This window comes from Pelobates fuscus, chromosome 9 (assembly GCF_036172605.1).
Source record: "Pelobates fuscus isolate aPelFus1 chromosome 9, aPelFus1.pri, whole genome shotgun sequence".
NCBI lineage: Eukaryota > Metazoa > Chordata > Amphibia > Anura > Pelobatidae > Pelobates > Pelobates fuscus.
Genome location: NC_086325.1, coordinates 161,778,231 through 161,797,154, shown reverse-complemented (window position 1 = coordinate 161,797,154; position 18,924 = coordinate 161,778,231). Strand labels below are relative to the sequence as shown.

The window sequence follows — 18,924 nt, the reverse complement described above, 5'->3', positions numbered from 1 at the left end:
GGTGTGTAGAAACCTGCAATGGAAACATTACAGTTTCTACTAAATGTTAAAGTTTTACATTGCAGAGTTAAAACTACAAGCCAACAGCACCCAGACCCCTTCATTGAGATGACGTGGACTGGGTGCAATTAGGAATCCTTTAACAAGAAGAAGAAACTAAAACCTGATCCTAAAAGCTTACAATCTAAAAGAGGTAATGGGTGACTAGACACTATGAGGCAGTGAAGACAAACATCAACAGTAAAGAAAGGGTCAATCGCCTGCCATCACAACCATGGGGTGTCACTTACAGCCCCTGGGGACACAGCGAGTATGTACCACGGATGGCCAAATACAGGTCCCCCAGTTGACAAAGCATTATGGGATTTGTAGTTTTACAACTTCTAGCGTTCACCTTTTGGCTACCCATACGCAGTACTTTTTTTTTGCACCACACCATGCTGAATAGCCACTGCGCTGAGCCACCACAGCCATTTACTATCGTCCTTTCACGAACAAAGCAAAGGTCTGCTTAAAGGGACACTCCACTGGCCAAATAGAAAATATTTTTTTTTTAAATCACTGTTTAATAGATATACCCCAAATGAAAACTTACATGCATTTAATTATGTATTTTTTCATTTAGGCATATATAAAAAAAAAAAGCTTGCAAAACCTGCAGATCTGTTGTCTGCATCTTTTGCAAGCCTAACCCCAACCCTAATCTTCTAACCCCGCCCAGACTTTCTGTGGCTGTCCAATCACAGACTTCCCAATCCAGCTCAATGAGAAGTCTTCACAAGGCAGGTGCTCTGGACAATTGCTGCTTTGAGTTTAGCTCCATTGAGCTAACCAAACCAGGAAGTAACAGGATTGTAAACCAATATAAATTTATAAAAGTGTAAATTTGTGGGGGGCGGAGCCTAGCAGCACAGACATGTTTGACACAAGCTCCCACGTCTGGTGACCAAAACCGGGGGGCCCTAGCTACCAATTTATGCACACAGACCGGTGACCCCACAACAAAAAACGAGGAAAGGAAGCTCCACCAGTCTGTACCTTTCTCAAAAGCATACGACGCAGGATTACTCCACTGGACACTCGAGGAATACACGCGGCTAAGCCACGAGGAAACGGCCAATCCTCGGGCTCACGACCTGGCGCTGAGACCCACGCAAATCACCCTTCCCCCCCCTGCCCAGCGGGGTTTATCCCGGTCTACACCGGTGTACTCTAATCGACTGCCAGAGCACAAAACAACTAAGCAAAACTGGGACCCAGTCGAACAAAATATCGACGACGCCCTGGCCCAATGAGACTGTCAATGAGCAATCGTCACTGATCTAACGCAGCAGACCACCTCATGCAGAGAATAGACATGCACTTCCAGCGATTCTGGGAAGCACTGCTGAACCGCCGCATAATCTTACTAGCACGACCAGGGGTGGAGGATCGGAGGGGGGAGAGCAGGAAAGGGGCAGGAGACCCCCTACAGGCCTACCCAGGCCGAAGGCCACTATGGGCGTGACCCTGGAACATCGCCCACGCAGACGGAGGGCCCGCTGCCGCAGCCAGCGGCTGACTACCGGGATCCCCCGCCACTCCCACAGGGAGAGGGACCCGGCCCCATGTGAACACCGGGTCCGTTGACAGAAGATGTCGGCCTTCTCACCGGCCTGGGGCTGGAGGGTGGACTTACCACCACTGCTGGTCCAAGCCCTACACCATACAGCACCAGCCACGAACAGCAGAACAATTACCGAACCCAGGCAAATCTTAGTGGACTGCCTCATATACTCTTTGGGTAAAATCCCCCCAGTATAACATTGCCTCAATCAGTCAAACCCTTTAGCATACAGGATTAGGGGCGAACTAAATGCTACAAATATGTTGAGGGTTACACTTAGTTTTCTCTATGTGACACTCCACCAAAAGGAGTAATCATTACCTTACAATCCTGATTATCTGCAGTGAGTATACATAGCTATTGCTGACCACTCATTGACTGATATAAACATGTTTAACAATAGTCCTGTGTCATAGCATGCAAAGAGCAGAATATGAAGCCTAAACATACCTGCCCGATCCTTGTGAACAAATTAAATATCCTGTTCATTGTTATAGTCCTAACCTACAGTTATATCTACAAAAATGTGCATAGTTTGAATGTCATTTTAAGTTATAATAGCACTAGCCTGCCTAAGTCACTAGCGTTGCAAACCAGCATTACCGGAATCAATCATAGACTAGCACTGTACTGATTAAGTCTGTTTACTATACACATTTATTCTATACTATAAAAACTGTGCATGATAAATTTATGTCCCACATGTTAAGCGAGGAAATGTCTGGGGACTGCTTTTGGGGCACCTCAGGCCTGTTTGTACTGTCTATATGCACTGCAAAAAGAAAAAAATGTAAAAAGAAAAAGAATAAAAAAGTGTAAATTTGTATTAAAATCTGCACTTTTTGCAAAAAAAAAAAAAAGGACACCCTCTTCACACATGAAGCTTTTCAGCAAAGTAAAGTGATTTAGGGGTCTTGGTGTCCCTTACTTTACTACTGAGTGGAAGATTTTACGTGTTTGTGTGTTACAACATTTATTAGCCATTTTCTCATTTATTTCTTTTTAAGAGAACCTACTGTTTTATTTAAAGGATAATGTTAACCCTTCTTTGTTACACCAGCACTTTAGCTGTGTTTATTATCATGTGACACTTTACACAAAGCTTGCACCAGAGACACTTTTTTCTTATATTTTTGCAAATAAAGGTGAAGTGTTATATGAATACAATGTAATTGTGATTGTGAGTCCTGCAAACGCAGCCTTATCCAATAACATACAGTTGATCATTATGCATGTTCTCTTGCTTTCTACACATATATATATATATATATATATATATATATATATATATATATATATACACACACATACACATACACATACACTTTATCTTTTGTTAGCTTACTCTGAATTACACATAACAAACACTCATCACTCCAAGGACATGTTTTGTTCCCATAGAGAATAACCATTGTTTTTCCCTTTGGTTGTTCTGCTCGCTACCTTTTTATTTTAGACAAGTAAACTTGTGTGCATGGTCCATTCTTCCCGCAAAGGCTTACTATATTAAGATAAAAAAGTTGCATTTGAGAAAGGCTTGGATTCTGTCAGAAACATTATAGCAGATATCTGGCCCTTCTCGGACTCACAGAGGGCACATACCTATTATGAAAGGGGCATTGCAAGGTTAGAAATCAGGTTAATGGCCTGAGGTTTGAGACTTTTATAGAACTTCCCGCCCTTTATAAAACACTATCAAATAACCACCGCACATTTCCTTTGAGCCATTTTAGTAATGTTAACACAAATCCCCAAAACTTGAAAGACATAGCCTAAGACAATGGTTTTAACCCTGGGTCAGAACCAAACTTATTTTGGTCAGCTTGCTATTAGTGGGACCCCAACAGACAGAAAGTCACATTAGATCCACCATGCCCGAAGCAACTAAAAACAAACTGGATAGTGCATCAGCCTCATTACCGTACTTATTGCAATGGAGATTTCTCCAGGAAGAGTCGGATTGTCCAGTTGAATAACTGGTCGACAAGCTACCCTGTGTCCTAAAATACAGGACTTATCTCTACAGATCTTCAAAACTTCAACTGGTATTTTAGCATGTGAGATCAACTACTACTTTAGGGTATGACTATGAATGAAGCTTCTTCTGTACTGGGATTGTGCCTGATATCTCATTTTATAAACCTGTAAATGGAGCTGCATTGCAACTGCTATCAGCTTGGGCAGACATTCCATTAATCAATGAACATTTAAAATAAATGGAGCGGTTACCTAAGCCACTTCCTGGTCTAAGCAGCACTCACTACAAAAACTGAAAACCCTTAAGATTGGTAGCAAATGCGGAACATCAAAGAAAAACATACCTGTTTTTTGAGATGAATTCTAAAAAAAAAAAAAATTATTTTTCTTTTATATCTTAATTTTTTCCTTGCTTGCGTATTTATAATGCATTATCCATAGAATGTATTACATAAACAGGATAAACTCCAGCCTGACGTATAATAGCCCAGAAATTGCTAATCCTTTGGGATTAAATAATGACACAAATAATGTCCCCTATACTAGCACAGGACACAAACACACAATCTTACATAGATATTAGAAAACCTCCTGAATTTATTAAATCCTGCATGTAGTAACTAAAGAAATACCCCGAGGGAACTCTTCTAAGTATTTTGCAACTTTGTAATAAATCGTGTGTAATAAAACATTAAAATACAGTCGTTTCCTTTATCATCTAAGCAGAGACAACGGACAAACAGATACATAATACGAGATGACTGTTCCAGAGTCTTCTATTCAATCCCTAATCTATTTTGCTAATGATGTCCAATTGTACCGCGTCCAGTTCCAAATCGTGACGAGCCTTTCTCTTGTGTTTATCTTTCCCTGTGCTGTGATGCATACTGTATCAGAAGAATTGGTTGGGATACACGTGCACCCCCGTTAGAATTCTGTACGCGCGCCCATATTGGACTGAGTTTGGCATCCTAATCATCAATGCCCCAAAAGATTGCAACAGCCTTGCCAGGCATTCTGTGCGAAGATCCACTTAGTCACGCTTGTGACTACAAGAAGCCTTGAAGAAACATGAAAAAGACACAAAATTAATTCTTTCGAAAGCCATATACTGCTTCATTAGTGCAGAAAAAAATATATTTTCGACTCATTTCCTACACAAAAAAAAACTGATATATGTGACAATTTAGGTATACATCTTCTTGAATACCAGTGTCATTTGGCAGGTATTATATACGCTCACTCCCCTGAGACGCACAAGAGCTCCAGCCTGCTCCGATTATGCAGCCAAAACTTTGCTTTCTTTTTATACGGCTCTTTGCTACATTAGGAGAACGGGCACATTCCAGGATTTTTTATACTTTTATCACTAGACATAACAAATGTGCGTCTGTGACGGCTCAAAAAGAAAGTTTGAACTCAGAATCCATGTTGCTGTATTTATCGCTATCCTGAAATTGGGCGCCTCCAGCTTAGCTCTCTGTCAATCACTGATATAGGTGCTGTCCTTTGCACAGCGCAGTCATAGAGAGAGGAAGAGAAATAGTTTGGTCACCCCTGTAATAGTGTTTGCAGTAAAACGTGTGGCTGGGGGCGTGGCCTGAACACGGAGCTGGACGGACGCGTGTGAGCAGAGCTCCTGCCGACAATAGGCCCAAAAACTTACCGCATTGAGGGCATTACAGTGGGGAGACAAACATATAAAGTTTCAGGATATGCGGACGACATTTGAATGGAGAGAAATCTGGGAAGCAAACAAGGCTACATCAATATGCGTCACACAACAGGAACAAGCATACAAAACCATGTTTAGATGGTATACCACACCAGTTAAATTATACCATATGCACAAATCTATGGACGACCTGTGTTGGAGGGTGTGTGGACATAAAGGGACGTACAAGCACATGTGGTGGGACTGCTACAAAGCAAAGACCTTCTGGGTGGGGGTGCAGGGCTTGCTGGAGAGAGTGTTCCAAAGACAAATAAACATAGACCCATGGGTATTCCTCCTGTCTAGAACACTAGATAACTGGCCGAGGAAGGAACAAAAATTGTTAAACAAAATCACCCTAGCAGCCAGACGAACAATGGCACAGAGCTGGCTCAAGCCAGATACCCCCCAGATAGATACAGTTATCGATAAGATAAAAGACGCCCACGTAATGGACCGACTAACAGCTCAAATTAGAGGCACACTAAATGTACATGAAAAGATATGGGAGCTATGGATGGCGGGGGACTGGGGAGACTAGGAGAAGAAAGGGAAATAGGGACAGCATACGCACACTTACACAACCAATGCACACCCTAAGGTCCACACAACGGCCATGGGGTCCAGGAACCCGGAATGGCAATGGGGCACCCGCCGGGCCAACAAACCTCCAGGAGACTGCGCAGCAGCTAAGACAAAAGGAGCACGAGAACCAGAAAAATTTGCTTCACTCCGACCCAACCACGAGAAGGACCCTACCCTTTTTTTTTGTTTGTTTGTTTGTTTGTTTCTTCTTCTTCTTCCTTTCTTTACGATCTCTTAGTTCCTAGACACTCCAGGGAGAGTAAGCCTAAACAAAATGCACAAGTCTACGAAGCGGAAGTAGACCGATAGAAAACAAATGCAACCACAATAACTCTCCTGGAAACAGTTAAATTGTTAATTGTTTATTGTTACTGGTTAAAAATAATTTAGAATTAACTAAACTGAAGTCGTCAGTACGCAAGCTACTTCTCACAGGGGCAAAGCATCACAACAAAGTAAAACAGGAAATGTTTATGCTGACTTTATTGTTGTACATATTGCGTATGTGTTCCTAACAAATGTATAATGTATCACACCGACTTACCAAAAATAAAGAATTATAAAAAAAAAACCAAAAAAAAAAAACACGTGTGGCTGGGGTGAAGATGAAATACATACTAACAGCTATTACGGTCCACTTTTACCCCTTAATGGGGAGCTATTCAATTTAAATGGTTTTGGTGTCTGGAGTCCCATGGCGCTGGCTCATGGTTCAATGTTAAACCATTTTGGAAAGGTTTACCTCTGGGCACTTTCCGCCTGGCCCCATCTGGAGGTAAGGCAGAGTCACACTCATCCTTAGCCATGCTAACTCATATCAATGATGGACGGCGCTGACAGGCCATGAGCGGCTGTGATAGGCTATCACTCACGCACATCATCACTTGGACATATGTGTAAGGACATTAAGGACATCAGAGAGGGGCCAGGCTTCATGCACCCGGGGACCCAGATTCGGTGTCAAATCCTCGGAGAACACTGACCGAGAGTCCCTAGAGTGATGGTGCCTAGAGTGTCCTATTAAGAACCAACGATGGTCTATGCTGCCATAGCTATGCAATATTTAAAGATCCTGTTCGAACATTGAATAATCCGCTTACTTGGTGACACTGTTGCATTATGAACCTTTTGGTTTGTCCTTTGTGTATTCCGAACGTTACATGCAGACGAGCCTGGGATTACAGCAATGAATACCCCTAGTCCTTAAAGAGTTAAACAGCACAGGCTCAGAACTAAATGGCTTCTATGGTTATCACTAACAGTGACACCGAATCGGGCTCCCATGGCGCCTCCTTTGTATATTAGCCGGTTTCTTGGATTTCCTGTGGCCTCTGGCATACACAGTTACAGAGTATTCCCTCGAGGGGGCTGGAATCACTCTGTCTGAACAATTCTTTGAGTATGAGGGCTAAAGACATTGTTGATGACAAGACAAAACAAGTCATTCAACGTAACAAACGTTAACCTTTTCACTCACAGCCACAATATATCCACGGGCTGATTCTCCATTCCCAAATCCAAACAGGATTTTAACATTGCTCCAGATGCAAACTTGCCATCATTTGGTTCAATCCAACTGGTTAAATGGCTTGTAATAAAGATTAATAAGAGTTCCAGCCAGTGAGGCGAGGAGAGGGAGGATTCTGGAATAAAATCTGATTAAATTGATGTTCTGCAGCCCAGACAGACACATCAGACCTGGATAATACCACAGCATATCTATTCACAGCATGTGCACAGCCCAGCTTTCTCGTATTATAAAACAAACAGGGCTTTCAAATCGCATTATTCAGTGTAAAACCACACTTAACCCTTCATTATAAAGTAAGTTTTTTTAAAGTGTATTCATTTATTTTAAACAGGGGATACAAACAGGAATACAATATAGGGCAAAATTATTTTGCTTATAGATTGCAATTCTAAGATATTTTGTTGATCCTTGTATAAATATTTGTTGGGGGAGGGCTCTTCAAATGCCAGTAGAATGGATGGATTATGACCTTACGTTGGCATACGGCTCACAAGCAGTAAGCGTAGTGGCCTGGCTCAACCTAGATTTCAAAATGCATTCAGCCATACCTGTGCCCATAAATATTCCCTGAACCTAGTGAAAACTATTACCATCTCTGGTTGCCGTGAAGAATTTTATTATTATTTTTATTGTTCTTTATATAGTGTCAACAATACACCACAAAGCTTTATAATCCTACCATAGCAAACAAATGAATGCGAACATGCAAACGTGAACACAAAAAGAATTGAAGAGGAGATAGAAGCTCACTGAACGAGCTCCGCTTCTACGGGCTCCACAACACGGCTAAATCCAGACATTTTCGGTGTATTTTCCGACCAAAACATCAGGAGTGATGTCCCAACACCGTGCTAAAAAAAAACGCGGAGGCAAAAGATAAATCTGCCTTCTTTGCGGCCAGAACTTCACAGCACAAGCCCGCCGAGCAACAGGCCCAAGATGGCGCCGACACGGAGGATGATGCAGAACGAGACTACACAGTGAGTAGGCAAGAAGATAGCCCCCTTACACAGAGTCTCCTGCAAGCCATGCTAGATGCAGCAGTTGCCAAAATGCAAACTACCATCTCAGAGGCTATAACTGATATGAGGAAAGGCCTCACTGACCTAGAAGCACGGGCCTCCCACCTTGAAGGCAATATAGAAAGCCTCACAGGGGCACATAATGAAACTGAAACGTGCCTCAGCAAAATTAAATAGAGCAACTTTCCAACCATGAGACCAAAATTGCTGATGCAGAAGACAGATCACGCCGCAATAACTTGTGACTAAGGGGAGTACCAGAAGAGATAGGAGCACAACACCTAACGGCCTACACCATAGAGCTATTCCAAGCTTTCTGCCTGATATCCCGGCAGACATGTTCCTACTAGATCGCATCCATAGGCTCCCCAAACCGCAGCACCTGCCACCCACCACTCCAAGGGACGTCCTCATGAGACTCCACTACTACCACATCAAAGACCAAATACTACGGGCACATAGAACCAAAAAGGACTTACCCGCTCAGTTCACAGACATCCTCATGTTCATGGACTTATCCGCAGAGACATTACGCTGAAGGAGATCCTTCAAAACCATAGCGAACACACTGAGACAACATAATGTTCCATACCGCTGGGGCTACCCGGCCAAGCTGCTTATCTCAAAAGGAGGAAAGCTCATCTCAGCACCTACACCAGCAGAGGGAATGGACCTCCTGCGGCAATGGGGTATGTCTCGGAACCTACAATCAAACCTCTGGAATACCGGGAAATCCCTAACTGAAGAATGGCGCCTTCAGAAGACGAGACACGCGTCCCCAAGAGAAGACTGATGATGCTCAGCGAGATACAGCAAGTTTAAACAAGTTCACTTTATTGCTTACCTGTTATACTCTGGGTTAAAATGTGATGTTAATGCACAGATAATTGTATATGTTCACCCTCATCTTGCACCCCTGAGACCCCCCCTCTTCAGAAGGGAAGGGGCAAAAACTGGGAACTCCCATAGAGCCATATCATAAACCCTGCACCGTTTACGCAGAGCACAGCCTACCGGTTACCAACCACTATGGTAATGACCTCTACCGTTTCAATACGGGCTCTCTACTGCCCGCAGAGGCGCTGGATGCTCCAATCATTAAATCTTAAAATATAAAAGCGGTCGGAGCACACCTGATTCACGTTGGGCCCGAAGCGACCTCCGCTCGACCCGACCCGACCACATTACCCCCACTCAGGAAGTGCCATAGTCAAGGCACATACCTCTGAAAGTCACCATTGTAAGATACTTTCTTTAATTACTGTTGGATTGTTATTTTTTTTATTTGTTTCACTTTGTTCTGAAATTTCTCCTGTACACCTGGTTCCAATCACCAAACACTACACTGCGGTTACCCACTGACTGACCTATGCAGACGCCCACACCTGACATACCGGCAGGCCCACCACACCAACAGGACCGTGACCACCTCCTCCCCACGGCTGCGAAATCGCATCCCTACCACATAACTACCAGCCACCAGACTCATACACAACATACACTACCCACGAAAAATGAAGATAATTACCCACAATATCCGTGGCTTGAATTCGCCCAACAAACAACACACTCTCCTCAAAGAGCTCAATAACGCACAACCAGACATCGTCTGTTTACAGGAGACACATTTTAAACAAGATTCTAACCCCACTCTGGGACTCAAAAACGTCCCCCACCAGTTTCACGCTACCTCCCCGACCAAAAGCAAGGGAGTGTCGATCCTACTGAGCCACACTCTAGCCTTTGATCTAATCTAAATCGAATCAGATCCAAATGGTAGATTTCTCATCCTAATATGCACTCTGAACAACTCCACATACACAATAGTGAACTCTTACTCACCGAATGACAACCAGAAAACCTACTTGTCCTCCCTCTTAGACAAAGTAGAGAAGCCCCAAACAGGCACCACAGTCATCTGTGGAGACTTTAATGATATTTTGGACCCTAATGCGGACTCTACAGCCCGACACTCAGCGAAGCACAAAAAAACACTACGCAAATATTGCAATTCTTTAAACAAAATACTGTCATCACACGGTCTCTATGATGTCTGGAGAACCCTTCACCCTAACAATAAAGAATATACCCACTACTCCCAAGTCCACAATACGTACTCCAGCATAGACGGGTTCCTCATACGCAACGCGCACCTACATCAGGCCAAGACATGCGACATAGAAACGTCCACAATATCAGATCATAACCCAGTATCGTTGGTCCTCGCAGATTTGTACCAATTCAAAAACCACAGCCCCTGGAGACTGAACGAACACCTCCGTAATGAACATTCTTTCCAGGAAAAGATTAGGAATGAAATGGACCTATACTTCACTTCCAATGCCCCCACCGGCCCAACCCCCGCCCCTCTGTGGCTAGCACACAAAGCAGTTATTCTGGGAATTCTGATAGGCAGAGCGGCATATCTCAAAAAGATTAACAATAACACATTGCTCACACTCCTCAAAAAGGTCCAGGACCTCCACAGATCAAATCAAGCAAATCCCACAAAGGCGCTCCAACAACAAATACAAAGCACACAAAACGAAATCAACGACATCCACCTCCGCAAGGCAAATGCAGCGTTAAAGAAACTTAAAGCCACTTCCTACTCAATAGGCAACAAAGCTACAAAACTCCTGGCACTAAGACTTAGGGACAAGCAAGCACGAGCGAGAACACAATTCCTAAATACACAAACCAGGCAAAAAGTAATGCAACCCACGCAGATGCTCACTACTACAGCACTCTCTACAACCTGAAAGACGACCCAAACTCGCCCCATCCCACCCCAGCGTCCATAAGAGCATACCTTAACAAACTCGCACTCCCCACTATTGACGCACAACAAACAGCACGACTCGTTGCCCCAATCACCACAGAGGAGGTGCTCCACCATATAGACGCAATGCCCAGAGGTAAAGCACCAGGCCCCAATGGGTACACTAATACATATTACAAAACATTCAAACACGAACTAGCCACTCCTCTTACTCAATTCTATAACGAAGCGACTAGACAGGGCTCTTTCCCCACCGAGTCCCTGTCAGCACACGTCATCACAATCCCTAAACCAGGGAAACCTCCAACTACATGCCAAAACTTTAGACCAATATCCCTGCTCAACGCAGATGCTAAACTAAACGCAAAAATCCATGCTGACCGCCTCAAAACAATACTACCTTCCCTAATACACACAGATCAAGTGGGATTCGTGGCAGGCAGGCAGGCAGGGCCCGGAAAACACCAGGAAAGTCCTTAACATATACCACCTCCTAAAATGGACAAAAACATTATGCTCTCGCTAGACGCTGAAAAAGCGTTTGATCGCCTTAACTGGCATTTCCTACACGAAGCCCTGACACTCTACGGCTTTCCACCACCCTTCCTATCTGTCATCCGAGCCTTATACAGTAACCCCACGGCAACAGTGCTGACCTCGGGATTCTGCTCTCAACCCTTCCTGATCACTAACGGCACACGCCAAGGATGCACCCTATCTCCCCTCCTGTATGTCCTAGCCCTAGAGCCCCTGGCGATAGCCATCCGCGAGAACAATAGCATTCATGGTGTGTCACTTGGCCAAACGGAGTATAAACTTAATCTCTTCGCGGACTACATACTACTCACACTCACCCAACCACTCATTTCTCTCCCATCACTACACATAGCATTACACTTATACAGTCAACAATCCTACTACAAACTTAACATCACCAAAACACAAGCGATGTGCCTCAACGTACCTAGAACCACGGAAGACATCCTAAAATCAGCCCACGAATACGACTGGAGAGTAGACCACCTAACGTTCCTAGGCATCAGAATAACTAACAAACCTACTGACCTATTCACAGCAAACTACACAAAATTGTTACGTGAAATCGAAAAACAACTGCTCAGCTGGAAAAATCTGTTCCTTTCCTGGGTCGGGAGAATAGCTGCGATCAAAATGACAATACTCCCCAAAATACTATGTCTTTTCCGGTCACTGCAAATCAAGATCCCACAAAACTATTTGACAAGCCTGCAAGCAATTCTACTACGCTTCAGCTGGAATGGGAAGCACCCCAGAGTTCCGAAGGCCCTGCACTTCAGACACACAAAACAGGGGGGAATGGGATTTCCAAACCTAAAATCATACTACTATTCGACCCTACTCACGAATGCCATCAGCGCACACTCAACAGAACACCCCCCACAATGGGTAGCATTAGAAAGCCAGTTCTGCACCAACAAAGACCTGTCTTCCACGCTGTGGACCCCCCAACACACAAGACCAAGAAACATGGACATGTTGCCCACCACCAAACTCTTACTGTCAACGAGGGACGGCTGCAGAAAAAAAGCTATGCTCGGCTCACCCTTGGGCACTAGCTGCTCCCATCAAAATCTCACACCATTGCAATGGCACATTCCCGCACCTAAAATGGGAAGAAAGAGGCATCACACACATATTCCACCTCTACACGTCTGAAGGCCTGAAACCCTTCCCGGACTTACAAACCGAGTTTGCTCTCCCTCCGAACTTCACGTTCGCTTACCTCCAAATAAAAGCTCTACTGAATGATAACTCAATTCAACTCAAGGAGACAGACATTACGGACCACAGCGACGAAGTTCGAACTGCAATGCATGACAGCACTACCCCCGAAGAAAGCGCTCTCCAACTGCTATGATAGCCTCACAAATACTGACACGGGAGAAACCTGGAAATTCATGACTGGCAAGAAGATCTCCAAACACTTATCTCCCCACAAGAATGGAAGAAAATCTTCACAGCGCACGAAGGAATGTCCACCTGCGCAGCCCACTTCAGGACGTCACGAAAAGTACTATATAGGTGGTACATGGTACCCTCTCGATTACACTTCATGTACCCAGAAGCGACAGATGTATGCTGGCGTAAGTCACACAGAGGCACAATGTTGCATGTATGGTGGACCTCCAACACTGTAAACGAACTCTGGAAAACAACGGAGAGATTAGTTCAAGAAACTACGGACTGTACCCTACCACACGAGCCAAAAACGATACTCTTACGGTCGCTACCAGATAACATCCCCAAACAAGCAAAAAAAATGATATATCTCATATTGAGCACAGTGTCCACTCTAATAGCTAGAAACTGGAAGACCACTACTCTCCCCTCAATCCAAGAAATTACAACCCTGATGTCGACAACAGTTGAATATGAACTCCTTATGTAGAACCAAATGAAGATATGGAGCCCTTCCATAGATGAGATGTGGCAAACCTACCTATTAAAGTAGAAGTTACCTACACAACCTTCATAGCCTATTGCGACGAAAGGCTACCATAATTCAGAATCCACACAATGCTTACCACGAAGACCAGAGGTCTCCACTTGCCACTCACATGATACACCAACGCACCACATGACAATGCATGACCCTAGACACGACTCTCATCCCTCAGTTGACCCCTGCCGGGACAGACTTCACCAGGTACCGCGCCCACTACCTTCACCAGGTTTCTTTACCCCACCTTCTCCCTCCCACCCCCCAACCCCTCCCCTCAACCCCCAAACCTTGGCATCGAGCCTTGACGAGGAACACGACAACACGCTCCAGACCCTCACACGACATCAACGTAGGTGTTACAAAAGAGCCACCCCACACAGGTATCTCTTGTTGCTCGAGCCACGTAGACGTATAAACATCACAAGCCCCAATAGGCTTAGAATGGGAGACAACACCTAGTAATTTGAACTGTCAGACCTTTATGACGGAGCTACAGCCAGACAGTGAACAGCAAACCCATACCTGACTTGAGCACTTGGAACAAACTTAAGCACCACGCTCTCAAGGGTAATATGTCACACGTCCATTGTTTAATCTGATGTTTGCACCTACCACATAAGACGCAAATTGTTAATACTGACACCATGTTATGTTGTGTACTGTGAAAGATTCCTCATTGTATGAAAAATGCATTGTAAACATGCTAATTGTGTCAAATTGAACAAAACCTTTTTGATCCCCCACCCCGCTTTCCTTCTGTATCCCCATACTATTTGAAAACAATAAAAAATAAGTTACAAAAAAAAAAAGAATTGAAGAAAGCCCTACTCAAACAATCATATGTTCTAGCTGTACAAACAGTTCCAACCTGTTTAGTGCAGAGGAAGAGGCATAATTTATAGTCTATCCGCATAAGGCAGAGGATATGATTATAGTCACTGCAGAGAAATTGATTTCTACAGCTGGTGAGGAGACATACTAAAAACAAAGAGCAATAAATGTAAGTCTTCTTTTTGCCCGATATATGTTTTGTATTGGAGCTGGGAAAGAGGAGGCTAAATTCGTACTGTTATTTATTGTTTTTTTTTTTTAGCATTTCAAATCCATTCATTGAAATCTGGATGTATAAATTGTTTGATAATTTTTGTTCTATTTGATTGTGTTTCCTGAGATAAAGAGCTTTTTTTTTTAATCTTATGACCCTTCTTTCCGACGACCCAGTAAAATAAGGTCAAATGGAATTAGAAATACGTAGTAAAACTAAAATAAAATAGTTCATTATGAATTTTCTGCTAGATTACCACCACTGCATAATAAAAATTTAGAATTAAACGAGACAAACTTATTTAACGGCCATAAATCTGTGTTATTTTATCAGTGACCTGTTCTCACCTCCAAGACCATCCTACCATAACTTTTTCAAATGTAGCCGGTAACGCTGAGCCGTGCTAAACAGAAGAAAACGCTTTATCGCACAAAATACTACCTGACTTTCCCCTGTATCAGCTAACGCAGCGTAATTATCTTAAAAGCAGGACATTTAACAAATTATTTAATGCCGGGTAACAGACTTATTATCGTACAATGAATGGCAGTAGATGTACAAAAATAAGAATTTGAAGATAAAGTGAAAACAGGTTATACTGCAAATAAAGTTTGTTTCTATTTTTTTTAATATTCAGACTTAAGCAGTCATTTAAGCACAGAGTCATAGATAGGTGACACGCTGTTCAATTTTCCGCAGCTGTTTTTCTACCGGTTCATTTTGAGGATCTTTCGTTCCTATGAACCTAAATACAAACTATGCACTGGAGGGAAAAAAATAATTACACACCAGGAAATCTAATTACCGGGGAAGGCAATATTTTTACTCCGCAGAGCAGCTGTTATCAGCCATACTCCCCTGATTATGTCTAATGCGGCTGAACGTTTCTGGATTTCAAAGAACTTGCTGTACAGATCTGAAAGGAGCAGACACAGGCCCGCGTGGTGAGGCGAAGGTCGATGGACACGAGGCGGCCTGTCCTCACTTAACACAGTAATGGGTTTACGTGCTTTCACTGAAAATCGCTTTTAAATGACAGGGAAAAACAGAAAATAAAAATGTTTGCACAGCTCATTTGAGAATTTGTAATTTTGCTTACTTAGCAACAAGCCGGCAAGGGATATGCAGGGCTTTATAAGAAAAACGGTCTGCCCTGGGCGTAAGCAGCACATAACAGAAAAATAACTAAACTCTCACCATAGCTATTATATCCATACATGCCAAGTGTCCCTGTTTCACAGAGGCAGACATGATTTTGTCCAACCCTTAAATCCCTTATTTGAAGAGTTCCCCATTGTTAGCGTGTCTGAGGATGCAACAGGGCTTCACAGCAATACAAATGTTTCTTTTAACCTACAATAATTGTGTTCAGAAATCCAACTGAATAAATTATATACTATATTTATATATATAAATGTGTGTGTGTGTGTGTGTGATACAACTTGAAGACCTTCCTTTGTACTAATATGGGCATAATGCTACCCATATAACGGTCTGCAAGGTACGGGAGGGGGCTTATAAGTGAATTTTACGTTTTAGATCAAAATGGCTGTTCCATAACACAGTTGAGTTGAAGAATTTTTCCAATTCATCCTATTTTTTTCCTAAAATTTGAATTTCATAATATTAGAAATATACACTGTATAAGTACTGGTTTGGGAAACAATGCTGTAACTTTAAGTTTGGAACAGAAATTCCAACGTTGATTGAAATTGCATGGGGTAAAATATTTTAAAGGAGCCTCTACCTCCATTTTCAAATCATTTCAACAGAAGGCCACAGCCCACTACAGGAACAATGCAAATTTACCCAAATCAATGCACTCGATTGACGATACAATTCTTAGCTGGGGGACAATCCTGCAACAGGGACAATAACAAAAATACAATACCAACTAAAAATTAATGAACATTTACGTCAAGAGAGATAGAAAAAAATCTTTGTACATCTATTTTCAATATGTAACAAGATTACTTGCAGGCGAACAAGTGAACTGTGCCCTTCTATTGATCATATTGTACCCGAGAATGTATACAAATTGCATGTAGATTAATATTTGTTATAGAAATATTGGCTGTTTCCCAATGAATCCAATTCAATACACAATGTGCACTGACGGTTATTAAAGGGACCCTGCAGGCACTAACTGCAGCAATCTAAAACATTGCGAATTGTTATCAAGAGAGCTAAGGGAGGAAATTCACTCACCACAACTTTTACAGATTGGTGATTTGCATCTTAAAAACTACATTTTCCTTATCAATTCTCCCCAACTGGAAAAATGAATTTAGTTTTTCCACTACAAGTATGTCTATTGTCTCCTGCAGTAGATCTATTGTTCTGTGTATTAGTTACATTGTTACTATGACAGATACACTCTCTGTAAGGTGGATTGTGCCATTGGTGTTCTTAAATGGGCATCACGGCACAATCACTTCTCTTCGTTTTCTGGCATGCGCGATGCTAGCACACCAGGCTTGGCTCCGATCAGAACAAGGAATGAAGAATAAAGTCTGAAGCAAACACGTTGCTACAACGCCTCACTAAAAGTAATAACAAATATATCAACACACACTTTGTGTCCCAATTATCTAAAGGAGCACAATGTAATCTATCACCAATGAGATTACTTGTGAACATCTTCTGGAAGTAACTCATTTTTCCCAGTAAACACGGATATAACATATACTAAACCTGTGATCTTTCTAATAATCTTTTGAGAATATAACTCTGTGCCCCCACCTTATCTCCCAGATCCTAAATCTCATTTAGAATTCCTAATTTTTAAATGAAAAATTGATAGGAGATGTATCTCCCCAATACATCCTATGGAAAGCAATGTTACATTATTTCCTTTCTATTTGTTTTTAACACAGTAGATTGTGGTTACAGAATGAAAGTAAAAGACATGCCGCTGATTGGATTGCTAGTCAGCCCTTCTTGTAAAGTACAGGAAAGAAAACCAGAGAGAGGGGGGCTTTCAACGTGCCCCAGATATGTTATCGTCCAGGCAGGAGCGGGAAGTTTATAAGACCTGACATTTAGAGAGGAGAAAGCAGGCGAGCATTTCTATGAGCGAAGCGAAGCCGAACAGACAGAAAAAGGTAGAAATATAGAAACATTAAACAAGACAAAACAATAATCTCGCCGGACATTGAGTACGACTGCTTTCATCTCCCGCCCCGTACAAAATGTCAAATGCAGCTTTTCTCTGTTTGGGTCCAGGTGACCTTTTCTTCAATCAGTATTTTTATTGAGGCATACATGTCATTAAAGCAGTGAAATATGGGGACAAAAATTCCGTATTATAATAACTTTGTGGCATAGCACATACAATAGCAGATAACAGGAATAGAAGATGGAACTAAGCATGCAGTCACAGATATAGTATTCAGGCCCCTTTTAAATTAACAGAGAAATATGTCCCCTGCTTGCATAAACCGTAATAAGTAAATCTATCTGAATATGCAAATCGAGTAGCCTTGCCATTCAAGTAGTGCACATCATTGTTGCAACCAACAGGTGGTGTTGCAAAGGCTTGCAAGATCTTTCACAGCCAACAGGTGGCGCTACACAAGCGCCACAACCAAATCCACCCAGTGGGTACAGAACACCAGTAGGTCAGGTGAGCACGCAAGACAATTAACAAATAACATAAAAAATACAATTTAAGAAAACAGCTTGCACTTTTATTGGGCATTGTGTGACCTAAACATAAAAGTCAAGGGAATCCACAAAAAGTACATAAGCGGTCTTACGCTCCTGGTGATGGGGACTACTGTCATAGTCTCTATTGCCCTCTTAAAGGACCACTATAGGGGGTTATTAGGTCCCCCCCACCCTCATGGCCCCCCTCCCGCTGGGCTGAAGAAGTTAAAGCCCCTTCAGCAACTTACTTTAATCCAGCGCCGGGCTCTCCCGGCGCTGGTGACCTCTTCTCCTCCTGCCGACGTCAGCGCCGAATTCAGTGCCGCGCACATTCAAACCGCCCATAGGAAAGCATTGACGTCCAGAGTCTTCTCACTGTGATTTTCACAGTGAGAATCGCGGAAGCGGCCTCTAGTGGTGTTCAAGGAGACAGCCACTAGAGGCTGGATAAACCCTCAGTGTAAACATTGATTTCAGCTGCAGGGTTAAAACTAGAGGGACCTGGCTGAAGTGGTCTGGGAGCCTATAGTGG

General features: G+C 42.9%; 1 protein-coding gene across 2 annotated transcripts in view; it reads right to left on the bottom strand.

The window, feature by feature from the left end:
* The window catches only part of FAM163B (family with sequence similarity 163 member B), a 78,736-nt gene that overhangs the window by 19,019 nt on the left and 40,793 nt on the right, over nt 1-18,924 (bottom strand). The window lies entirely within an intron of this gene.